This window comes from Bufo bufo, chromosome 2 (assembly GCF_905171765.1).
Source record: "Bufo bufo chromosome 2, aBufBuf1.1, whole genome shotgun sequence".
Taxonomy (NCBI): Eukaryota; Metazoa; Chordata; class Amphibia; order Anura; family Bufonidae; genus Bufo; species Bufo bufo.
Window position 1 is genome coordinate 767,881,400 of NC_053390.1, and position 27,053 is coordinate 767,908,452.

At 46.2% G+C, this 27,053-nt stretch overlaps 1 protein-coding gene and 1 pseudogene across 5 annotated transcripts in view; one reads left to right on the top strand and one right to left on the bottom strand.

Annotated features, from left to right (window-relative positions):
• LDB2 (LIM domain binding 2) overlaps positions 1–27,053 on the top strand; it is a 405,114-nt gene that overhangs the window by 74,353 nt on the left and 303,708 nt on the right. The gene's annotated exons all lie outside the window — the stretch shown is intronic.
• LOC120992629 lies at positions 11,824–11,879 on the bottom strand (annotated as a pseudogene).

Here is a 27,053-nt window from a genome sequence, read left to right on the forward strand (position 1 = left end):
TTGAATTTTGTTAAATTAAATGTTTCTCCATTGTTATAACAATATTTTGTAGGACCACCTTTCACTGCAATTACATCTTCGAGTGTTTTGGGGTATGTGTCTACCAGCATTGCACATCTAGAGGCTGAAAGTTTTGCCCATTCTTCTTTTCAAAATAGCTCAAGCTCAGTCATATTGGATGGAGAGCGTCTGTGACCAGCAATTTTCAAGTCTCGCCACAGATTCTCAATCGAATTTAGCTTTGGACTTTGACTGGGCCATTCTAACACATAAATATGTCTTGATCTAAACCATTACATTGTAGCTCTGGCTGTATGTTTAGGGTCGTTGTCCTGCTGGAAGGTGAACCTCCGCCCCAGTCTCAAGTCTTTTGCAGCCTCTACCAGGTTTTCCTCCTGGATTGCCCTGTATTTGGCTCCATCCATCTTCCCATCAACTCTGACCAGCTTCCCTGTTCCTGCTGAAGAAAAGCATTCCCCATAGCATGATGTGCCATCACCATGTTTCATAGTGGGGATGGTGTGTTCAGGGTGATGTGCAGTGTTAGTTTTCTGCTGGCTTAAAATGATAAATGAGACCACCTCACCCACCCATTTTTTTAGACCTGGCGTGAGCTGGAAAAGTCGCAAATAAATTTTGCACCACAATCTGCGACAGATATATGTCAAAAAACTGTAATATATCAGTTAGTAAATGACCCCCATAGTGTTTTGAATTTAGGCCAAAACATTTAAATTTCGTCTCATCAGTGAATAGATTTCTGAAATGGCCCTAACCTGCATGTCCGAGAGTTAGGGATGCCATGATGGATTTTAAATTGACTTGGTTGGATGCCTTGGTGCCTTTGGATGTGAGACAAGGGAGTTCTCAGTATAATTATAACTGTTCTGTGAAGGCCTCAGAGGTTTGTTAAAGAATAGAGATGAGGGAATTTCTTAAAAGTTCGATAGCGATAGCGCCGTCCCTGTCATTGTACCCCTCAGATACCACATTCATACATGATTGCGGCATCTGAGTGTAAAATAAACAATACTTTTTTTTTTATCAAACTTACCGCCTACATTTGCTCGCAACGGGGCGGCCGCCGCCATCTTTCTTGAAGATCTCGGCTGAAATCCTGTGCGGCGCGAGATTACGTCATCACGCCGGCTGGTGTGGTGACGTATGACGTCATCATGCCGGCCGGTGTGATGAGGTAATCTCGCGCCGCACAGAATTTCAGCCGAGATCCTCAAGCAAGATGGCGGCAGCTTGCCCGTTGCGAGCAAATGGAGGCGGTAAGTTTGATTTAATAAAAAAAAATGCCGCGATCATGTATGAAAGTGGTATCTGAGGGGTACAATGACAGGGGCGGCGCTATCGCTATCGAACTTTTAAGAAATTCGCTCATCTCTATTCTTTAACAAACCTCTGAGGCCTTCACAGAACAGTTGTAGTTATACTGAGAATAATTTACACACAGGTGGACTCTATTTACTAATTAGATGACTTCTGAATGCAATTGATCACACTGGATTTTATTTAGGGCTATCATGAGAAGAGGGGGCTAAATACAAATGCATGCCATACTTTTCAGATTTTTATTTATTCAAAATTTTAACAGCCATGTACCATTTTCTTTTTACTTCACACATGCTTGCTACTTTGTGTTGGTCTATCACATAATGTGTAATGTGTAATGTGAAAAAATGTGGAAAAGTATGAATACTTTTTCAAGGCCCTTTATTTTGATAGATCGAATAAATAATACTGTTTGAGGGGCAAAGCAGGGGCCATTATACTGGGTGAGGGTCACCGCAAGGGGCATTATATGGTGTGAGGGGACAGCAGTGTGCATTGTACTGTGTAAGGGGCACAGCAGGCGGCATTGTACTGTGTGAGGGGCACAGCAGGCGGCATTGTACTGTGTGAGGGGCACAGCAGGCGGCATTGTACTATGTAAGGGGCACAGCAGACGGCATTGTACTGTGTGAGGGGCACAACAGACGGCATTATACTGTGTGAGAGGCACAGCAGGGGGCATTATATTGTGTGAGGGGCACAGCAGAGAGCATTATACTGTGTAAGGGGCACAACAGGAGGCATTATATTGTGTGAGTTGCACAGCAGGGGGCATTATACAGCGTGAGAGGCACAACAGGGGGCACTATACTTTGTGAGGGAGAAAGCAGAGGGCATTATACTGTGTGAGGGGAACAGCAGGGGGCATTATACTGTGTGAGAGGCCCAGCAGGGGGCACTATACTTTGTGAGGGAGAAATCAGAAGTCATTATACTGTGTGAGGGGATTAGCAGGCGGCATTATACTGTGTGAGAGGCACAGCAGCAGGGGTCAAGTCCTGGGAAAAAAAGTGTGGGAACTCACCCAAGATCCACTGCCACCCCCCCCCAAAAAAAAAATATATATTTCGCTGAAAATTCAGTGCAACATTTATTGTAAAGTGCCAGTTTACACAAACAACTGCAAAATTAACATGAAATAAACAAATATATATAGGGACCCGCACCTATCAGACAATGGGGGCATATCCTAGCGATATGCCCCCATTGTCTGAGATGGGAAAACCCCTTTAAAATACAATACATGTGAATGGGCTTTTGAAAGCTACGTGTAGCGGGGGGAAAAAAGCACAGAAAATCTAGCATGCTGTAATTTGTGTCGCTGCGGACTGAGCCAAATGTACACATTGTGATCAAAACAAAACAAAAACTCCCCTTATATATAATTTACTTACAGTTCTGAAGACTCAGGGGTGCTGGCTGGTTTGCCTCAGGGGTGCTGACAGGCTTGGCCTCAGGGGTGCTGACAGGCTTGGCCGAGCAGAAGGAGTGTGGGACTGTGAGGCCTTTTTTCTCCAAGCTGCTCCGGATCAGTGCTCTAGGCATCTGGGCTCAGGGCTGGAAGTGGGCACCACACAATAAGAAAAAAATATTTTTCATTACACCTCAGGTCAGACCACCAATCAGACCCCCAATGTTAATAAGACCCCAATAAGACCTCAGATCAGAACCCAATATGAATGACCCCCAATCAGACCTCAGATAAGAGCCCCATGCCTCATAGCAGCCCCCAGTGCCTCTCCATCAGCCCCCCAGTGCCTCTCCATCAGCCCCCAGTGCCTCTCCATCAGCCCCCCAGTGCCTCTACATTAGCCCCTAGTGCCTCTACATTAGCCCCCAGTGCCTCATATCAGCCCCCCAGTGCCTCTCATCAGCCCCCAGTGCCTCTCATCAGCCCCCAGTACCTCTCATCAGCCCCCCAGTACCTCTCATCAGCCCCCCAGTACCTCTCATCATCCCCCAGTACCTCTCATCAGCCCCCAGTACCTCTCATCAGCCCCCCAGCACCTCTCATCAGCCCCCCAGTACCTCTCATCAGCCCCCCAGTGCCTCTAAATCAGCCCCCAGCAGATCTCATCAGCCCCCAGTGCCTCTATATTAGCCCCCAGTGCCTCTCATCAGTCCCCAGTACCTCTCATCACCCCCCAGTGCCTCTATATCAGCCCCCATCAGATCTCATCAGCCCCCAGTGCCTCTACATTAGCCCCCAGTGCCTCTCACTCATCAGCCCCCAGTACCTCTCATTAGCCCCCCAGTACCTCTATATCAGCCCCCAGCAGGTCTCATCAGCCCCAGTGCCTCTAATCTGCCCCTAGTGCCTCTAATCAGCCCCCAATGACTCTAATCTGACCCTAGTGTCTCTAATCAGCCCCCAGTGCCTCTAATCTGCCCCTAGTGCCTCTAATCAGCCCCCAGTCCTCTATATCAGCCCCCAGAGCCTCTCCATTAGCCGCCCAGTGCCTCTTACCAGCCCCCAGGGCCCCATTCACTAGCGCCCAGTGCTGCCCCATCCACCAGCCCCGAGTGCCCCCTCCACCAGCCTCCAGTCAGTGCCTCTCCATTCAGCCTATAGTATAAAATATGAAAAAAAAAAACCCACTTACACTTACCTCTTCTGCTCCTGGACGCAGACACTCCTCTTCTACTGCTGTAGGCTGCGCAAGGAGTGACGTCACAGAGCAACTCACCCGGCTCCTGTGCGCAGCCCTCACAGTCGACAGCCGAGGACCAGGAAGGCGGTCCTTTTGCCCTGAAAGGGAACGGCGTTCCTGCCATGAAAAAAGTGCAGGAACGGCGTTCCCACGCTGTCCCCCTCGACTCGACCCCTGCACAGCAGGGAGCATTATACTGTGTGAGGGACACAGCAGGGGGCATTATACTGTGTAAGGGGCACAACAGGGAGCATTATACTGTGTAAGGGGCACAACAGAGAGCATTATACTGTGCGAGGGGCGCAGCAGGGAGCATTATACAGTGTGAGGGGCACAACAGGGGTCACTATACTTTATGAGGGAGAAAGCAGATGCCATTATCCAGTGTGAGGGGCACAGTATAATGCGAAGGGGCAGGCAAGGGGGCATGGTTACCGTGACTTGAAGCTAGGAGGCCGCTGCCTCCGTGACTTCAAGCCTGACTAGAGAAGTGCGCTGGCAGGGGATTAAAGATCGTTTTCACAGCTTTTGCTGTGAAAATTATCGTTACAAATTATCGTTACAAACACGCTGCTGGCTACTCTAAGGTACTGCTGGCAGCTTGGGATGTTTTTAGGAGGTGACAGGTTCCCTTTAAGATAATGCAGTCACACATGGGTAACAGTCCGGTAAATGGTATGAATGGGTATGTAGTCCAAATTGAAAATATTTTGGATTATTTTATGTGCATTGGTATTTCATGTTATTACTATAGCATATGATATGCTTTTATCTAGATTTTTACTATAACATTTGTTTTAAATTATTGCTTAAATATTATATTTTTTTAAAATTTCAGGTTAGGCTTGTTTCAAATATGTGTGAAACAGATGCGGCAGGCTTTTCCAGCCGGGAACAGCCTGTTGGGTCCGTCTCTACCGGGCACAACCGTGCGCTAGCCCCCATTATAGTGAATGGGGCCAGACAGAATTCCGGCAGCGCACGGTTGTGCCCGGTGGGGCGGATCCGGCAGGCTGTTCCCAGCTGGATACCAGTGTGAAACAAGCCTTATCTGGACATTCAGATAAAATGGGCCAGAAAGAATGAGGGAAGAGAGCAAATGCTGCTTTTTGATCTGCTAGCATCCCAAGCCTCTATCTCTGCCGCTGGTTGGGTACAGAAAAAGCTATCAGTAGTGTTGGGCGAGCATGCTCGGCCGAACATTAATTTTACTCGAGCATCGCGATGCTCGGCACATAGCGGTGTTCGGCCGATGCTCGAGTCTCCTCCCCGCATGTTTGTTGCCTGCTACAAAGCCAATAAACGTGAAGGTAAGTACTGCCATTCACTCTAATGCCGTAGCCATGTTGGCTACTGGCATTACAGTGATTGGCTGGCCGGAATGCGTCATCAGGTGCTATATAGCACCCAATGTCACGTGTTCGGCTCAGTCTTAGTCAGGAAGAGCTGTGCTGAAGAAGGGACAGATAGTGTAGGGAGTGAAATCCTAATATTTTTATTGAAAAAACTTGTTAGAGACCCAAAAGTCCTTTTAAAGGACTATTGTTGTATCTGGCAGCAATATAATTATTAGTGCAACCTGCGCTAAATTGGGTGGAATTGTTAGAGACCCAAAATTTATTTTAAAGGGAGACTTTCACCTATACTGACCGTTTTTGAACACTAACACCATTCTCAGCATTATAGTACCCATATGTGAATGCTACTTACTGTTTAGCTGTCTGTCGCTTATTTCCTTCAAAAAACACTTTAATCCAATATTCAAATTAGGTCTGAAGGTGCCCAGGGGCGTCGTTCAAGCGGCCGGTGCCCAGGCCCCTCTTTGCTATTCATATGAAACCCCTCCCCTTTAAACACTCAGGCTGGCCCTAGATTCTTCTTATTACCGCCTCCCTTCAGTGTGAAATGCTGCGCCTGCGCCGCGCAGCATTACGCATTATGGGCATCGGCATCCGAGCGTTTATTGCGCATGCACCGGCCCCAACATCCCGATCTGGCTGGCGGCTTGAACGCCACCCCTGGGCACCTTCAGACCTAATTTGAATATTGGATTAAAGTGTTTTTTGAAGGAAATAAGCGACGGACAGCTAAATAGTAAGCAGCATTCACATCTGGGTACTATAATGCTGAGAATGATGTTAGTGTTCAAAAACGGTCAGTATAGGTGAAAGACTCCCTTTAAGAGCTATAGTTGTATCTGGCAGCAATATATATTTTAGCTTGCAATTATTTGGCCGCTGCAGACAAGGACATTATCTGCGCTAAATCTCCTGTTTAACGTGTGCGCATAATAAATATCTGTGACAACCAGTGTACTTATTTTGTAGACGTGTCCACTGCGGACAGTTACATTACCTGCGCTACATCTCCTGTATAACGTTTGCGTATCCGAAATATCAGTGACATTCAGTCAAATTTTTTTGCTGGTGATGGCAGTGACATTACCTGCGCTACATCTCCAGTATAACTTTACCGCATCCAAAATATTAGTGACATACAGTGTAATTTTTTTTGCCGCTGGTGACAGCGACATTATCTGCGCTACATCTCCTGTGTAACGTGTGCGCAGCCTAAAAAAATCTGTGACATCCAGTGTACTTTTTCCTGTAGACGGTGTCCGCTGCGGACAGTTACATTACCTGCGCTACATCTCCTGTATAACGTTTGCGTATCCAAAATATCAGGAACATTAATTAAGTGTAATTTTTTATTAGCCGCTGGTGACAGCGACATTACTTGCGCTATACCTCCTGTATAACGTGCCTGCTGCCACAGCACAAGAAACACACTCATCCACGATACCTAGCTTCATGTCCCAGTTTGTAGGGCAGCACAGGACAACACTCTCGACGTCACACCAGTGCGACCAGGTGGTCGGTTGTATTGCACCAGATAATGCTTCCAGTTGGTTAAGCACCACCCTGTCTTCAACAAAGTCCAGTCTCAGTAGCCAAGAGTCTGGTCAACAGAATCCTTGCCCTGATCCTCCTTCCTCCCACCACAGAGAGTCTTTGCAAACAAGTAATCCCACACTCGCATAGTCCCAGGAGCTCTTTTCATTGCCATTCCTTAATTTGGGCCTCTCACCAAGCCCGCTTGAAGAGTGACATGAGATCTTGTGTCCTGATTCCCAAACTCTTAAGCATCCACAGTCAGAAGATGGCGGTGGGGAACGGTAATTAGTGTTTCACGAGGTGGATGATGATGATAAGACACAGTTGCCAATAAGTCAACCGCAATTAGTGTCTCAAGAGGTTGTTGATGAGGATGAGACACAGTTGTCAATAACTGAGGTTGATGTTAGGTCAACAAGTCAGGAGAATAACCAGAGTGAGGAAGTGGAAGAGGAGGTGGTGGGCGATGAAGACATTGACCCAACCTGGGAAGGTGGCAAGCCGAGCGAGGACAGCAGTACAAAGGGGGAGGGATCCGCAGAACCGCAACAGGCTGGAAGAGGCAGTGGGGTGGCAAAAGGGAGAAGGCGGGCCACACCAAACAGGCCTGCAACTGTTCCTCGGAGCACCCCCTTGCGGAAATCTCCGTTGCCATGGGGTAGGTGTTCCACAGTCTGGCGCTTTTTTGATAAAAGTGCAGACGATAAAAGAATAGTCATTTGCAACCTGTGCCATTTCAAAATGAGCAGGGGTACTAGCAACCTCACCACCACCAGCATGATCCACCACATGGCATCAAAGCACCCTAATAGGTGGGCCGAACGCCTGGGTCCATAATCAGTGTCTGCGGGTCACAACACTGCCTCCTCTTCCCCTGTGTTACATGCTGGCCAATCCCCTGTCCAAGACGCAGGCCCGGATGCCTCCTGCCATGCACCTGGACCTTCGCAAGCACCAACAGCTAGCACATCCACTTCTGTGTCTCAGTGCAGCGTACAGAAGTCTGTACTCCAGGCCTTAGAACAAAAGCGCAAATACCCAGCCACCCGTCCACAGACCATAGCACTAAATGCGCACCTTTCCAAATTGCTGGTCCTGGAAATGTTGCCATTTAGGCTTGTGGACACTTAGGCTTTCCGCAGCCTGATGGCAGTGGCCGTCCCATGTTACTCTGTCCCCAGCCTCCAATATTTTTCATGGTGTGCAGTTCTAGCCTTACACCAGCATATGTCCCGTAACATCACCCGTGCCCTGACCAACGCAGTTATTGGGAAGGTCCACTTAATGACTGACACATGGACAAGTGCTTTTGGCCAAGGATGCTACATTTCCCTGACGGCACATTGGGTGGACGTTGTGGAGGCCATGAGCGAGTCGTACCCTGGGATGGCACAGGTGCTACCGATGCAAAGGATCGCGGGCCCTATTTCCATCAGGGTTTCCGCCACCACCTACGTTAGTGGCTGCAACCCACCCCCCCCTTCCTTCTCAACTTCCACCTCTGAATTATCATCTTGCAGCACCAGTCAGAAATCAGTCAGTAGCTGTAAGCAGTGTAGCACTGCAGTGGGGAAGCGGCAACAGACTAAAACTAATTTGCTTAGGTAACAAACAGCACACTGCCGCAGAGCTGTGGCAGGGTATAAGGGACCAGACTGAGCTGTGGCTCTCTCCACTCAACCTACAACCAGGTATGGTTGTGTCTGATAATGGCCGTAACTTGGTGGCGGCTTTGGAGCTCGGCAAGCTCACATAGTGTCACGGCCATGGCTATGACCGTGACTCCTGAACCGCATGCGGTTGTCAGCGGTTTTCATTGGTGTTCAATCACAGGTGAGGGCTGTGGTATTGGCCTCACCTGTGGTTGCCGCTGGCAACAGTTTGTATGTGGCAGCGTAGCAGGCTGAGCTGTGCCATGCAGCTCGCTACGCTGCGCATGCGGTTTTGTGTGTGATGTGTGGATGTGTGCACTGTGTTTTATGTTATTGTGTGCACGTTCCCTTTAAGTGGTGTTTTCCCTTCCCTGGTGTTGGAAGGGTTAATCTCCTTCCTAGTGTGTGTGTGCACTGGGTGTGTCCGACTGTGGGGTGTGGCTTCTTGGCCTATAAAGCCTCACTGCTTTTGCAGGCCTTGAGGTTGCTTCAGCCATGCTTAGCTGAGAGCAGCCTCATGTATTTGTTACCTGCCAGTAAGAGCCACCCCTGTGGTCATAAACCTTAATGTCATAACCATATTGTGCTTTAGTTATTTCCAGTTATGTGTGATGTCCGTGTGATGTTTTATATGTGATTTTGTGCAGCTATGGATCTGGGTCCCTGTGTAGGGATGCGCTTGTGATCTGCACCCTGCTAACACAGGGATCCAGTCAGCAAGGCTGTGGCAGGTAGGTGGAACTCCTTGTTCACCTGCCATATCCATAGAGCTGTTTATGTCTCCCCTTTTCCTGCAGCTTGGCCGTTGAGACTCCTGCTCCTCCGTGTCTAGGAGGAGTGGGCTTGTCTTACTTAGCTCCTAGGTGAGGGTCATCTTGAGGGCTAGCAGGGACTTTTAGGTTCCGGAGCATGGGCCCTCCTACCATCAAGGTTGGCCCATGCAGCTAGGAGCTAGGGTCAGGTTAGGGATGCCTTAGGAGGTGACCTGCTCCCTAATCCTGTCTTCATGGCCAAGCAGCCGAAACATCATCGGGCTCCACACGGCTGAGGATTTCCCCCATCCTCAGCCGTGACAGTATGACCACAGTCGCTCTTACGTGGCGTTCCCTCGAAAGAGGGTAAAGCATGCACCGCTATCTGCGGATGGGGTGCATGCGCGTTCTCCGGAGGGAGAGCGTTATGGGGCTCACCATCTACGGCGCGGTGAGTGGCATTCCCCGCCATTCCTCGCTCACCGTTGTCCGTGTTGGTGTCCCCTTTTGTTTGTCTTTCCCCTCCCCCCCTCCCACTGTTTTTTATGCCTCACCAACTTTCCCCTTTTTGTGGTTGGGAGGGGCTTTGAGGGGTGGGAGTATGCATACCTTCGAAAGAGGGTGCAGCATGCAGTGCCATATTCTTGTGGCCTGCATGCGCGTTCTCCGGAGGGAGAGCGTTCCTGGGGGTTCTCCGTTAACGGCACGGTTGGTGGCTTATTCCCCGCCACCTTACCTTCCGTGTCCGTGTTGGGGATCCCTCGTCCCTCTCCATGTTCCCATCTCTGGTCGTTTGCTGGCAGCACTCCGTAAGTAGTCCAGCTGCGTGCTGGTTAGGGGTGTCTGCTGGCAGCGACTGGAGTGGGGACGTGTGTGGAGAGTCCCTTCGTCCATCTCTCAGTGGTTCTTTCCCCTTTGTTGCTGGTGCGGGCTGCAGTCCTCGTCGGACTGGCTAGTGTGAGCCGGGAGAGGATGCAGCTGACAGCGACCCCTTTTTAGAACCGGCACTGAGAGTGGACGTCCCCTTCTCCTATCCCCTTGTCTGAGTCCCTCACGTGTCTTTTTTTGGTGGGGGGGCTTTGAGGGGTGGGAGTGTCACGGCCATGGCTATGACCGTGACTCCTGAACCGCATGCGGTTGTCAGCGGTTTTCATTGGTGTTCAATCACAGGTGAGGGCTGTGGTATTGGCCTCACCTGTGGTTGCCGCTGGCAACAGTTTGTATGTGGCAGCGTAGCAGGCTGAGCTGTGCCATGCAGCTCGCTACGCTGCGCATGCGGTTTTGTGTGTGATGTGTGGATGTGTGCACTGTGTTTTATGTTATTGTGTGCACGTTCCCTTTAAGTGGTGTTTTCCCTTCCCTGGTGTTGGAAGGGTTAATCTCCTTCCTAGTGTGTGTGTGCACTGGGTGTGTCCGACTGTGGGGTGTGGCTTCTTGGCCTATAAAGCCTCACTGCTTTTGCAGGCCTTGAGGTTGCTTCAGCCATGCTTAGCTGAGAGCAGCCTCATGTATTTGTTACCTGCCAGTAAGAGCCACCCCTGTGGTCATAAACCTTAATGTCATAACCATATTGTGCTTTAGTTATTTCCAGTTATGTGTGATGTCCGTGTGATGTTTTATATGTGATTTTGTGCAGCTATGGATCTGGGTCCCTGTGTAGGGATGCGCTTGTGATCTGCACCCTGCTAACACAGGGATCCAGTCAGCAAGGCTGTGGCAGGTAGGTGGAACTCCTTGTTCACCTGCCATATCCATAGAGCTGTTTATGTCTCCCCTTTTCCTGCAGCTTGGCCGTTGAGACTCCTGCTCCTCCGTGTCTAGGAGGAGTGGGCTTGTCTTACTTAGCTCCTAGGTGAGGGTCATCTTGAGGGCTAGCAGGGACTTTTAGGTTCCGGAGCATGGGCCCTCCTACCATCAAGGTTGGCCCATGCAGCTAGGAGCTAGGGTCAGGTTAGGGATGCCTTAGGAGGTGACCTGCTCCCTAATCCTGTCTTCATGGCCAAGCAGCCGAAACATCATCGGGCTCCACACGGCTGAGGATTTCCCCCATCCTCAGCCGTGACACATACATCCCATGCCTAGCCTACATGTTTAAACTATTGGTTCAGTGGTTTCTCAAAACCTATCCCAATTTACCTGAGCTACTGGTGAAGGTGTGCCGAGTGTGTGCCCGTTTTCGCAAGTCATCGACAGCTTCCACCATTCTGGCGACGCTGCAGCAGTGCTTGCAATTGCCAGATCACTCCACGTTCCACATGTTGGCCAGGCTTTGTGAGCAGCAGAGGGCAGTATTATTATTTATTATTATTATTATTATTATTTATTATTATTAAAGCGCCATTCATTCCACAGCGCTGTACATATGAGAAGAGGTATACATACATAATACAGACAATTGCACTAATCATAAACAAGATGAGTTACAAACTGGTACAGAAGGAGATAGGACCCTGCCCGTGAGGGCTTACAATCTACATGGTATGGGAGAAGGACACAGTAGGTGCGGGTGAAGTTGGTCATGGCGGTATGGAGGAAAAATATGGAACGCTTCACGAATTTGCGTGTCATCCTTGCGCAGGGGCCATGCAACATGGTCGTCGCCTTTCCAGTCAGCTTCCGCTCTTCACAAGCGACGAGTGGGCATTGATGTCTGACCTCTGTGAGGTTTTACGCAAGTTTGAGGAATCAACACAGATGGTGAGCGGCGATAACGCTATTATCAGCGTAACCATCCCATTTTTGTGTCTAATCAAACGCTGGCTGCTCACAATTAAGGCGGACGCTTTGCATGTGGAAGAGGTGGAAATGAGGGAAGACAGTTCACAGAGTGATAGCCAGACCACCCTCAGTTTGTCTTCTCAGCGCGAATTGGACAATGATGAGGAGGAGATTGTGAAGTATTGTCTGTCGGGACTCTGGCACACATGGCTGACTTTATGTTAGGCTGCCTTTCCCGTGACCCTTGCGTTGAACGCATTTTGGCCAACACCGATTACTGGTTGTTCACCCTTCTTGACCCCCGCTACAAAGAGAACTTCTCATCTCTCATTCCTGTTGTGGAGAGGATGAGCAAAATGGTGCAATATCAGAAGGTCCTTGTGGAAAAATTGATCCAAAAATTTCCAGCTGACAACACTGGCAGCAGAGTACGTAGTTCCTTGGTTAACCGAGGAGGGGAGGGGAACCCACAGCAGTTCTAACAGAGGCAGGTCAACACTCTCCAAGGCCTGGGACAGTTTTATGACACCCCGCCAGCAACCTCAACCTGATGCGTGGCCTAGTGTCACAAGGAGGGAAATATTTTGGAAGATGGTGAAGGAGTACGTAGCAGACCATGTCAACTTCATCAGCGATCCCTCTTTGCCTTACAACTATTGGTTGTCCAAGCTGGACACGTGGCACAAACTGGCGCTCTACGCCTTGGAGGTGCTGGCCTGCCCTGCCGCCAGCGTTTTGTCAGAGGGTGTATTTAGTGCTGCTGGGGGCATAATAACTGATAAGCGCATCCGACTGTCAACTGAAAATGCTAACCGGTTGACTCTTATAAAAATGAACAAGGCCTGAATTTCCCCTGACTTCTCTACTCCACTAGAGGAAAGCGGCTGAACATAAAGGCACTCTAAATGTGGCTTTTATGGCTTATTGAATACACTGTATTCCCATGCACCCCTTCCACCACTAAAAGGGTATATGGTTCAATCTCCCTTTTCTCGTCCTCCTCCTTCATCATATCAACATGCTTATTAGGCTGCCCTCGCTCCTAATGTTTTTTGACGGTCAGCTCAGCAGCAGGCCCTCACCCATAATGTTTTTGAGGGTCACCAGCAGGCCCTCATTCATAATGTTTTAGAGGGTCACCAGCAGGCCCTCGCCCATAATGTTTTTGAGGGTCACCATCAGGCCCTCACCCATAATGTTTTTGAGGGTCACCAGCAGGCCCTCATTCATAATGTTTTAGAGGGTCACCAGCAGGCCCTCGCCCATAATGTTTTAGAGGGTCACCAGCAGGCCCTTGTTCTTAATGTTTTAGAGGGTCACCACAGGCCCTCACCCCTAATGTTTTAGATGTCAGAGCAGCAGCAGACCCTTACCCCTAATGTTTTAGATGGTCAGCTCAGCAGCAGACCCTCACCCATAATGTTTTAGAGGGTCACAGGCAGGCACTCGCCCATAATGTTTTTGAGGGTCACCAGCAGGCCCTGAACCATAATGTTTTTGAGGGTCACCATCAGGCCCTCACCCATAATGTTTTAGAGGGTCACCAGCAGGCCCTCGCTCATAATGTTTTAGAGGGTCACCAGCAGGCACTTGCCCCTAATGTTTTAGAGGGTCAGCTCAGCAGCAGACCCTTACCCCTAATGTTTAAGATGGTCAGCTCAGCAGCAGACCCTCACCCCTAATGTTTAAGATGGTCAGATCAGCAGCAGGCCCTCACCCCAAATGTTTTAGATGGTCAGATCAACAGCAGGCACTCGCCCCTAATGTTTTAGAGGGTCAGATCAGCAGCAAGCCCTAGCCCCTAATGTTTTAGAGGGTCAGATCACCAGCAGGCCCTCGCCCCTAATTTTTTAGATGGTCAAATCAGCAGCAGGCATTCGCCACTAATGTTTCAGAGGGTCATCTCAGCAGCACCTTTAGGTGTAAAAGTAGAACAAGGGTTTGCCTGCCATGAGATATGACAAAAGTCGCACATAGTAAGTGTGCCCTAATCCCGGTCTAATCTGGAGTTTTCATCTAGAAAATGGAACTGTTGCAGAATTGATGTAAAGACCAAAATGTTGCAAAAACCCACAAAAAACACCATCTGCGACTTTTTTAGACCAGAGAACAGGCATACCATAGTTCCTTAATTAGCCCCTTTATGTCTACTATATGTACACTGTAAATTATATGACCAATATATGGCAGTACCTTACAGTATTTTTCAATGTTGTCATATTAATGATCACCTCCCATGTGTAATGTGTCTTGCATATCTAACCACTTTTCTTTATTCTGCTGTATGATCCCGTGCAGTATATTAAAGCAGCTCTTCAAGTGCTAGCTTCCTTGTAGGTGGATGGTCTTCTGTAATTAGAAAAGATTTTCCTTGCAGGAGATTAAAGTCATTGGTTATGTCCTATGTACTGTACAGTTGTTGCCCGGAGAAATGAAAACTCCAGGCTCGAAGTTCTTAAGTGAGTCACACAAAGTCACTGGCACAGAAAAACTCTGTGTTAATCTTATGCTTCTTTTAATATTATGCACATTTTAATATTTTATGTTTTTAAAGTTTTTTTCTTTCCTTTATATTAGTGTAGAGGGATTTTCCCATCTTATAAAGTGATAACATATCCCTAGGAAATGCCATTACTTTATGATCGATAAAAAAGTCTGATCTCTGGGGTCTGTATTGTTGCATCCAGAGATAAAGGGGTTGCCAGAAAGTGGCCAACCCTTTTAAATCCTATTATGATACCAGTTATCCACTTTAAAAAGCATCTGCCATGACCCGTGAATGGTGAACAATTTGACATTTCCTAACGGTGAATCTGAAATACTTATTGAAGGCAGCATGAGAAAGCATAGCAGAGCATGGGGGCATGGGGGGGGGCTCAAAATAATTATCAGAAAGACCTTCAGGTCATTCTCATTACTGGGAGCCACCAATGGGCAAAAGGGATTTTGTGGTCTTATGGGCACAAGAGTGAATATTTAATTATGATGAGATGAGCCTATGGTTGTCTTCTTTACAATAAGTTGAATGACGCCTCCCAGATATGATGCCAAGGAGCAGCAAGTAATTATTATATCTGCACATTAGAAGACTGTTATATATGTTATTTCAGGAAAGATTTACCATAAGTTTTTTTCTTTTTAGATTTATTTATTTTACGCACTTATAAAGTGCTGCTATATTCCACAGCGCTTTACAGACATTAGCATCGGGCTGTCCCCTATGGGGCTCACAATCTAAGTTCCCTATCAGTGTAAAACCGGAGAACCTGGAGGAAACTCAAGCAAACATGGAGAACATACAAACTCCATGCAGATGTTGTCCTTGGTCAGATTCCAACCTAGGACCCCAGCGCAATTCTGTTAACCTTTTTGCAGTTCCTGGGGTGAGGGGTGCAGATGCTAGATACAAATGGCCGGTCCATCTCAAAATGTGGTGGCTGAATGTTTAAATTCATCTATTTGGAAGACGATACTGAGAATTCAATTTATAATATATAATGTTCTTCCAAAACCTTTCCACATTTCTCAGATATAATTAATCTAATTAGTCCATTTTCCTAGTATATTTTTATTTGACATATTTTTCCTCATAACATTAAACATTAATCTCTAGCCTGGTTTAATTAATTTATTTAATCTATAGAGCGGACATCTGTAAATTGATACAGTAACCCTTTAAGGTGAAGATCATTCGTTTTTCGACGTATACGCCCATTTTCTTTTGCCCTTAACATCTTTCAATATCCGTATCCTCATATGGCCCTCTGCGCATGCTGGTTTAACGAGCCTACCAGCGCGCTGCCACCGACGTATGTTCACAGACCAGGTCTCTGTAGGAATCCAACTAATGAGGCCATGACATTTGCGCATGCGCACCTTCAGATGCGATCTAGCTGGGGAGGTGAGAAATACTCTTCTTCCTTTTTATAGGCAATACTAGACTGATATATATCGAGAGGATAGCGATCTCCCCCCTTATCACTATGAAACTATGACGTAACTATTGGTGCATGCGCAACAGAGGACCCTTAACGCTGGGATTTTTTTAGGGGGACTATTTAAAATGACACAGTGCTTTCTGACCGGTTGGCTGCAGCACTTAATATAGCTGATATGATAATCATTTAAGCACCAAGCTTAAGTCCACTGATGAACCTGTAACTTATCCATCCAGGGGAAACACCGGGACATTTGGTTAATTAGGGTCTTCTAATCTAGGGACAGCCACCGATAAGTGGGGCCACCCCTTTCTGGAATATTACTCTACTTGTAGGCAGGGACTTCAATAGGGACAGAGTCCCAGACCAATTTTGCCTAATAGCGATATTGGACAATAGACCTTGTTTGCACATGGCACTTTATAGTTTGAATATCTACAGAACTTCTAAACACCTGAACTGCTTCCATTATTACCCGGACCGATTGCTTCTGTGATCCTGCAATTTCTCCAGTCTATATTGTGAATTCCAAATACAATGGAAGTTTCAAACTTTCCAGCGGACATCAAAACATAAGTAACCACAAAAGAAAATCTATTTAAGCTATTGTTTGATTTTGATTAGCCCCATCATCCCTCACTAGACCTTGCTTTAGACCTTTTAGTGTTATTTTTGACCTTGTATCTAACATTTATTTTGCTAAGTGGTTTTTAATATCTAGAAATAAAATATATGCTTTAAAAGTAGGTGTATCCCCTCAAGCTCAGTGATTTATGACACATACCTACCAAAATTCTTCAATGTTCCCACTTGATCTCATCAGATTCCATCAGTAGAGGCATCATATTATACCACTGAATCCTGTTTTACATTCCGTTTTGGACTGATTATTTTTAAGCTAATTTGTTTATCGTGGTATTTCCACCAGGATAACCATTTTTCTGTTTTGTTAATGAGCCTGACACAACCCATACACAGGGTTAGAGCTGTTTCCAAAAAAAGTTTAAAAAAAATAAAATAAATTTAAATTATACTATCATTTGAAATATTATATTAATACAGTCTTTTTTTCCATTTAGGAGCTGAAATTAAGACAAACAATTCTTACCCAGTAGAAGTTATCATTAAACAATGATTTCGGAAGTGATCCATTACTCGCTCACTATGGAGTCATCCTTGCCCGCCAATTGTCAATCATATTTTAGACTTATATTTAAAGGCGTTACACATGGCATCACATCTGAACTTATATTAAAGGGCATTTTTCATGTGAAACATCACTAGGATATGCCATCAATGTCATTAAGGTGTGGGACCCACTCTTATCTCCAGAACAAGGCCACACTCCATTCCTCATGGCCACACTCCATTCCTCATGGCCACACTCCTTTCTTCACTATGGGAGTTCCAAAAATAGCAGAGCCCTGACTCAACTATTTCCGGCAATCCCATCGCAGCGAACAGAGAGATGGCTCACTCCGCTGTCTTCAGAAGTCTGAATTCACTGCAGGGAATGGCGAGCAAGACGTGCAAGTGCATTGTGCTCTTCTTCAATTTAGGGGCCCCATTCTGAAGATAGTGATATAACATCAATGTCCAAAATGGGACAACTTCTTTGTTGATGCTAATAACTTATGGATAAGTTGTATAAACCTGTGCTACGGCACACTTAGCTTGGTATAGATCCATACTTTACCTTCTTGTCCAACTGATTTTACCTAGTTTACAGTTTCTTCTAGAACCTGTGAACAAAAATGGTGTGCCTGAATACAGGGTTGCTTCAAGACCAGAATATGGGACTTCATCAAGGCAATGTATGGAGGCACATATGAAGTGCTGTGTAGGTCACAGAGTCTGTGTATGGAGCAATTTCATGCGAATACCCTTATATACGTAGGCCATAGTGACCATTAGAGTCCATAAATGACCATAAACTGAAGAATAAATTGTCTGTCTCCTGTCTTAGTTGACAATCCATGTATGTAAATAACTTTTTCTTGCAATAATTTAGTTACAAGGAAGAACATACAAGGCTAGAACTTTCCCTCTGAAACATCTACTTTTTAATTTAGTTGGACTCCAGGGAGGCAATAGATATTCAAAATCATGTAATTGCTGGTGTACCTTGAATAACAAATCAGCTCCCGTCATTTCTTCTGAATATTCATTTTAACATAATAAAGCCTTCTATATTTACATTTTCTTGGGGGAAAAAAAATGAGATGACAATTGAGCCCTCTAGCATTTCGGAAAGGTGAATGAATCATCTGGTATTTTATTTTCCCTTTTATTTTAAAATATCATAAGTTCAGTGTGGTCCTTGCCGCCGTCCACATTCTCTTGAAATGAAAATTGTGGTTTAGATTTCAGCAGATGTATTTTCCACTAAACGATTTCTTCATTCCGAGAGTGTAGCACTGAAAAGTAAACATGCAGTAGAAAATTAGAATGGTGTTGGATATTTATGAGATCAACTTTTTAAAGCAAAGTGAGAGTTTCAAAGAGAAGAGTAGATAGAAGAATAAAATGTTGGAAAATATTACAAATCTTTATGTACTTAAAGGAGAAAAAAATGTAATTTAAAAGCCCACGTACCCCATATGTGAAGTCAATATATACCTTTGGAATCATTTTCTAGTATTCCAAAACATAGGGAAAGGCAATTTTGAACAACTACCATTTTTGTTTATACTTCTCTTATGCAGATACATGTGTCTCCTTGGTTACAGACTACAAACAAAGTCTGTGTAGTCTGATCCTACAACCGTATGTTAATTTCTATTATCTCGGAGAAGAGCTGACAGTTGGAAGAAAGTAAAAGTGTAGGGAAGGCCAGGCTGGAAAGGGTCAGTGACCATAGAGAGAAATACGTCTATGTAGAAGCTGTAGATGCAAAACCGTAGGATTTTAAAGGGGGTTGCTAAGTGTTTATAGTGATGACCTATCCTCAGGTAGGTCATCAGTATGTGATCAGTGGAGGTCCAACCTCCGCCACCACTTTTGATCAGATGTTTGGCGCCACATCATCCTTGCAGTTGACCAACCACAGTGCCATCCATTAGATAATGGCTGTACTAGGTATTGCAGCTCAGCCCCGTTCACTTAAAAGGGACTTAGCTACACCTAGGCCATGTGACCAATGAACTTGATGTCACTGGCCTAGGAAGAGGCTGCAGCACTTACCGGAGCGATCCAGCCTCTTCAAACAGCTGATTGGTGGCTGTGCCGGGAGCAGGGTTGCCAATTTTTCCTTTTTCTGGACAATTTATCCCAAAATGAATGATAAAGATTATAAGTAATACATGTCTATAGCCCAGTATACTGATAAGAACTCATTACTAGCATTTACTGTGAGCTGTAAGATCATGATAATTACCAGCAAAATAATCTAGTCAAGAACCACCAGCCTTGAAAAAATCACGGACACATCTATTTTTTTTCCACGGACACAGGAAAAAAGTCAACTATTTTTACGGACTGTCCATAAATCTCTGATTGATCAATTCAGTTTAATTTAAAGAAAAATAAATAAATACTGGACCCACCTACGTTAAATTTACAGTAACCGCTCATCCTACGGTATATGGCCGCAGTTTGCTACCCACTGTTCCGTAATATTTCCTTACGTTGCATTTTATGGAATGTGTTGCTTCTGCGGTCTTGCTGCTGCAGCGCTGCATACATTAATTATCCACACCCTGCACATTCATTACACACAGCCCTGCCGCCAAACTGTTTTTATGCCTAGTTCAATCATGGAGGCTGAACTCTAGGCAGTAGCTGGATCGCGGCTCATCTCTTACTGCAGAGCGTAATTTATCTCCGAAATGATGCCCATGAATCTTAATCATATTAAATAAACCTTATGTAATCAGTTATTGAAAAACACACAACATTTGCAGCTGCGGGATGGTAGTCATTCCTCATGGGACACAGTGATCTTGGCTTTATATAAAGCTGCACACATGAACATTGTAGCACATTTAACCTCTTCTGGACTGGGTGATTTTTCATTTTTGCGCTTCCTTTTTTTTTTTTTAACTCCCGGCCTTCCCGGAACCATATTTTTTTTATTTTTCCATTCACTTTGGAGGGCTTATTTTTTTTCAGGACAAGTTGTATGTTTTAATGGCACCATCTAATATTTCATATGAAAAAATTGGAAAGCTGGAAAAAATTACAAATTTATTTATACTATATAGTGCTGACATATTCCACTGCGCTTTATAGACATTAGCATCGGGCTCTCCCCATTGGGGCTCACAATCTCAGTTCCCCATCAGTAGGTCTTTGGAGTGTGGGAGGAAACCCACGCAAACATGGGGAGAACATACAAACTCCATGCAGATGTCATTCATGATTGGATTTGAACCCAGGACCTCAGCACTGCAAGCCAACAGTGTTAACCACTGAGCCACCGTGGGTGGGAATTGGGGGGGAAAAAACACAATTCTGCCATAGTTTTATGGGTTTCATTTTTATGTGGTAAAACTGACCGGTTACCTTCATTCTCTGGGTCAGTACAATTACAGTGATACCACATTTGTATAGCTTTTCTTGTGTTTTAATACTTAAAAAAAAAAATAACAACTTTGAAAAAACTGATTTTTGCTTTGCATCTCAATATTCTAACCCCCATAAATTTTCTATTGTTATGCTTACAGAGCAAAATGAGGGCTTATTTATTTTTTCATCCGTTCGTGTGAAACAGCCCTAAGAGGGAAGGAAACTACCACAAGGAACGAACAGCGGGGGACCCATTCAGGCCCCTGGGAAAGCTGCTTATGACCATGCAGTTGTGGGGTTAAATGTCTGCGATCTACGTTATCGCCGATCGCAGACATTTTCTGTGGGTGTTTGCTGTTTAAGGCTGGGTTCAGACCTGAGCGTTTTACAGCACGTTCCTACGCGCTGTAAAACGCTCAACAGGCAAGAACCAATGTTTCCCTATGGGAATGGTTCTCACCTGAGCGTTTCACAGCGCGTACGATTGCGCTGTAAAACGCCCGACGCCCCAAGAAGTACAGGAGCTTCTTTGGGGCGTTATGTCGCGCGTTCCCGTACATAGACTGACGGGAAAGTGCGACAATGGGCGTTCGCTTGTTCCGGAGCCGCGTCTGTAAACGCGCATAAAATCGCGCATACAGAGTGCTCCATCCCGTACGCTCAGGTCTGAACGCAGCGTAAAACAGAAGAAACCCAGTGGCTAAGGCGCCCACTCTGCTCATTGATGGGCACAATTTAAAAAAAATGGATTTCCACCATACATGTACGTTCCTGAAGGGGTAATAGGTAGGCAATGAATATTGTAAGTAAAACATCAGCTCTCCTTATATTTCTTTCTTTTTTTATTAAGTAAATACAGTTCTAAAGCATCTTTTCTGCTTTGCACTATTTCTCTATAACTCTATTATTCCTCCTGGGTTTTAACATTCCCCTTGTCAATGGGTTGTGCCCCTACATAATCTGGCATTGCGCAATCTGTGCTGACAGTGTCTTACTATAGGGGTACACGTTCTTCTCCCAAGCATCCTTTCGCACTTTGTCTCTTGTACATGTAATCACAGTGATGGCTCCTTTAGAATATCTGCTAGGTAGTATCACATGTGGGCGTTCTGTGCTGCATGCAAACAGTTTTCCATCGGCAACCCCCAATATTTGAGACAGTTTTCCCCAAAAACAGTAAAATCTTACATCGGCAAGCAGTTTTCTGCTAGCAACTTATCTGCCGTGAGAACAAAGAACATTCATCTAGTGTGTATTCTCATCTTAAAGGCAATGTGTCATCTATAGATATGAGCCAATCGATTCTAAACTAATCAGATTTAACCCAAACTTAGAAAGAATTAAAGTTGCGTCCGAATCAGAATTTTTGGTGATTTGATTTGGGTGAATTTTGGGGAAAGAGAGAGAGAGAAAAAAATATATGAGTCCTAGGAGACCTCAGAGTGTCATACACACAATTTCAGGCCAATTGGAGCACTTTCGATTTCAGTAGAATTGATTCAGACCCAAATTGAATTGATCGATCTACTTGGCCCAATCAAATCTGAAGCTAGTCATGTAAATTGTATCTGCCAGTTAAAACCAGATGTGACACACATTTGTTTTTCCCAATCTGTTTTAATTTTCTGATTGTCTCATTTTTTATTCTATTTTCTGAACATGATTACGGGGGCAGCCATCTTGCCTGATCTGTTGTTAACAGCATTTAGAGATATGCTTTACAGCAGCCACCATGGGCCATGGGCACAATGGACAGGAGGGAACCTCATGGACTTCTATGGCAGCCTTGTGCAGAGGTCAGGAGGGAGTAGAAAAGCTGTAATATAATCTCTTCTGAATGGTGATATCTGTCATTGTAATCGGCAATTAATGATAATGAGATGACTGCTGAAAAGTGACCTGTACAGACCAAACAGTGGCACTAGGCGATGACTTACACAGGTATCCATCTACAGGAGGCACTAGTACCTTCTGAGAGGATGTTAAGTTACACAAATTTTAAGAAATACTTTGTCGTTTCTTCTTATCTCTGGCTATAGCAATCTAGATAAACATACATTTTTAGTTGAGATTTATCAAGAAAATTTTACAATACCCCTCACCATTTGCTGCTTTATTTCATGATTCATCGCCAGTCTTTGTTATGCTCAATGTCCTTGTATATTTTCAGTCTTCGCAATGAGTCATTTCAGAATGTAAATTTTTCTCTTAAAGGTAATATAGTCTTGATTTTATGCAAGTAAATTAAACATTCCTGCCTCAATTCTTCTTGCACCACTGGATTAAAAAATAAATAAATATCTATCTATCTATTATCTATCTATTTCATATCTATCTATTATCTATCTATCTATCTATCTATATCATATCTATCTTTCTATCTATTTATATCATATCTATCTATCTATCTATTTATATCATATATACAGTACAGACCAAAAGTTTGGACACACCTTCTCATTCAAAGAGTTTTCTTTATTTTCATGACTATGAAAATTGTAGATTCACACTGAAGGCATCAAAACTATGAATTAACACATGTGGAATTATATACATAACAAACAAGTGTGAAACAACTGAAAATATGTCATATTCTAGGTTCTTCAAATTAGCCACCTTTTGCTTTGATTACTGCTTTGCACACTCTTGGCATTCTCTTGATGAGCTTCAAGAGGTAGTCCCCTGAAATGGTTTTCACTTCACAGGTGTGCCCTGTCAGGTTTAATAAGTGGGATTTCTTGCCTTATAAAGGGGGTTGGGACCATCAGTTGCGTTGAGGAGAAGTCAGGTGGATACACAGCTGATAGTCCTAAGGAATAGACTGTTAGAATTGGTATTATGGCAAGAAAAAAGCAGCTAAGTAAAGAAAAACGAGTGGCCATCATTACTTTAAGAAATGAAGGTCAGTCAGTCAGCCGAAAAATTGGGAAAACTTTGAAAGTAAGGGCTATTTGACCATGAAGGAGAGTGATGGGGTGCTGCGCCAGATGACCTGGCCTCCACAGTCACCGGACCTGAACCCAATCGAGATGGTTTGGGGTGAGCTGGACCGCAGAATGAAGGCAAAAGGGCCAACAAGTGCTAAGCATCTCTGGGAACTCCTTCAAGACTGTTGGAAGACCATTTCAGGTGACTACCTCTTGAAGCTCATCAAGAGAATGCCAAGAGTGTGCAAAGCAGTAATCAAAGCAAAAGGTGGCTACTTTGAAGAACCTAGAATATGACTAGAGTTGAGCGAACACCTGGATGTTCGGCCGAACTTCCCGGAAATGTTCGGGTTCGGGATCCGAACCCGAACCGAACTTCGTCCCGAACCCGAACCCCATTGAAGTCAATGAAGACCCAAACTTTTGGGCACTAAAAAGGCTGTAAAACAGCCCAGGAAAGAGCTAGAGGGCTGCAAAAGGCAGCAACATGTAGGTAAATCCCCTGCAAACAAATGTGGATAGGGAAATGAATTAAAATAAAAATTAAAAAAATAAAAATGAACCAATATCAATTGGACAGAGGTCCCATAGCAGAGAATCTGGCTTCACGTCAGCAGAGAATCAGTCTCTTCATGCCATAGCAAAGAATCTGGCTTCATGTCAGCACAGAATCAGTCTCTTCATGCCATAGCAGAGAATCTGGCTTCATGTCAGCACAGAATCAGTCTTCATGTCATAGCAGAGAATCAGGCTTCACGTCACCCACCACTGGAACAGGCCACTGTCACACATTTAGGCCCCGGCACCCAGACAGAGGAGAGCGGTCCCGTAACAGAGAATCTGGCCTTATGTCAGCACAGAATCTGTCTTCATGTCATAGCAGAGAATCAGGCTTCATGTCACCCACCACTGGAACAGGCCACTGTCACACATTTAGGCCCCGGCACCCAGACAGAGGAGAGCGGTCCCGTAACAGAGAATCTGGCCTTATGTCAGCGCAGAATCTGTCTTCATGTCATAGCAGAGAATCAGGCTTCACATCACCCACCACTGGAACAGGCCACTGTCACATATTTAGGCCCAGGCACCCAGGCAGAGGAGAGAGGTCGCGTAACAGAGAATCTGGCTTCATGTCAGCACAGAATAAGTCTTCATGTCATAGCAGAGAATCAGGCTTCACGTCACCCACCACTGGAACAGGCCACTGTCACACATTTAGGCCCCGGCACCCAGACAGAGGAGAGGTTCATTCAACTTTGGGTTGCCCCGCAATATAATGGTAAAATGAAATTAAAAATAGTATTGAATGAGGAAGTGCCCTGGAGTAGAATAATATATTGTTAAGGGGAGGTAGTTAAAATCTAATCTGCACAAGGGATGGACAGGTCCTGTGGGATCCATGCCTGGTTCATTTTTATGAACGTCAGCTTGTCCACATTGGCTGTAGACAGGCGGCTGCGTTTGTCTGTAATGACGCCCCCTGCCGTGCTGAATACACGTTCAGACAAAACGCTGGCCGCCGGGCAGGCCAGCACCTCCAAGGCATAAAAGGCTAGCTCTGGCCACGTGGACAATTTGGAGACCCAGAAGTTGAATGGGGCCGAACCATCAGTCAGTACATGGAGGGGTGTGCACAGGTACTGTTCCACCATGTTAGTGAAATGTTGCCTCCTGCTAACACGTTCCGTATCAGGTGGTGGTGCAGTTAGCTGTGGCGTGATGACAAAACTTTTCCACATCTCTGCCATGCTAACCCTGCCCTCAGAGGAGCTGGCCGTGACACAGCTGCGTTGGCGACCTCTTGCTCCTCCTCTGCCTTCGCCTTGGGCTTCCACTGGTTCCCCTGTGACATTTGGGAATGCTCTCAGTAGCGCGTCTACCAACGTGCGCTTGTACTCGCGCATCTTCCTATCACGCTCCAGTGTAGGAAGTAAGGTGGGCACATTGTCTTTGTACCGGGGATCCAGCAGGGTGGCAACCCAGTAGTCCGCACATAGTCGCTCATGTGTGCCAGGCTGCCCAGAGGTAAGGACAAGCTGTCCTCTGTGGGAGGCGTATCGTCATCGTCCTGTGTTTCCCCCCAGCCACGTACCAGTGATGGGCCCGAGCTGCTTTGGGTGCCACCCCGCTGTGAACATGCTTCATCCTCATCCTCCTCCACCTCCTCCTCATCCTCGTCCTCCTCGTCCTCCAGTAGTGGGCCCTGTCTGGCCACATTTGTACCTGGCCTCTGGTGTTGCAAAAAACCTCCCTCTGAGTCACTTCGAAGAGACTGGCCTGAAAGTGCTAAAAATGACCCCTCTTCCTCCTCTTCCTCCTGGGCCACCTCCTCTTCCATCATCGCCCTAAGTGTTTTCTCAAGGAGACATAGAAGTGGTATTGTAACGCTGATAACGGCGTCATCGCCACTGGCCATGTTGGTGGAGTACTCGATACAGCGCAACAGGGCACACAGGTCTCGCATGGAGGCCCAGTCATTGGTGGTGAAGTGTGTCTGATCCACAGTGCGACTGACCCATGCGTGCTGCAGCTGAAACTCCACTATGGCCTGCTGCTGCTCGCACAGTCTGTCCAGCATATGCAAGGTGGAGTTCCACCTGGTGGGTACGTCGCATATGAGGCGGTGAGCGGGAAGGCCGAAGTTACGCTGTAGCGCAGACAGGCGAGCAGCGGCAGGGTGTGAACGCCAGAAGCGCGAACAGACGGCCCGCACTTTATGCAGCAGCTCTGACATGTCGGGGTAGTTGCGAATGAACTTCTGCACCACCAAATTCAGCACATGCGCCAGGCAAGGGATGTGCGTCAAAAGGGCTAGTCCCAGAGCTGCAACGAGATTTCGCCCATTATCGCACACCACCAGGCCGGGCTTGAGGCTCACCGGCAGCAACCACTCGTCGGTCTGTTGTTCTATACCCCGCCACAACTCCTGTGCGGTGTGGGGCCTGTCCCCCAAACATATGAGTTTCAGAATGGCCTGCTGACGTTTACCCCGGGCTGTGCTGAAGTTGGTGGTGAAGGTGTGTGGCTGACTGGATGAGCAGGTGGAAGAAGAGGAGGAGGAAGCTGAGGAGGAGGAGACAGGAGGCAAAGAATGTTGCCCTGCGATCCTTGGCGGCGGAAGGACGTGCGCCAAACAGCTTTCCGCCTGGGGCCCAGACGCCACTACATTTATCCAGTGTGCAGTTAGGGAGATATAGCGTCCCTGGCCGTGCTTACTGGTCCACGTATCTGTGGTTAGGTGGACCTTGCCACAGATGGCGTTGCGCAGTGCACACTTGATTTTATCGGACACTTGTTTGTGCAGGGAAGGCACGGCTCTCTTGGAGAAGTAGTGGCGGCTGGGAACAACATACTGTGGGACAGCAAGCGACATGAGCTGTTTGAAGCTGTGTGTGTCCACCAGCCTAAATGACAGCATTTCATAGGCCAGTAGTTTAGAAATGCTGGCATTCAGGGCCAGGGATCGAGGGTGGCTAGGTGGGAATTTACGCTTTCTCTCAAATGTTTGTGAGATGGAGAGCTGAACGCTGCCGTGTGACATGGTTGAGATGCTTGGTGACGCAGGTGGTGGTGTTGGTGGTACATCCCATGTTTGCTGGGCGGCAGGTGCCAACGTTCCTCCAGAGGCAGAGGAAGAGGCCGAGGCGGCGGCAGCAGCAGCAGAAGAGGCCGAG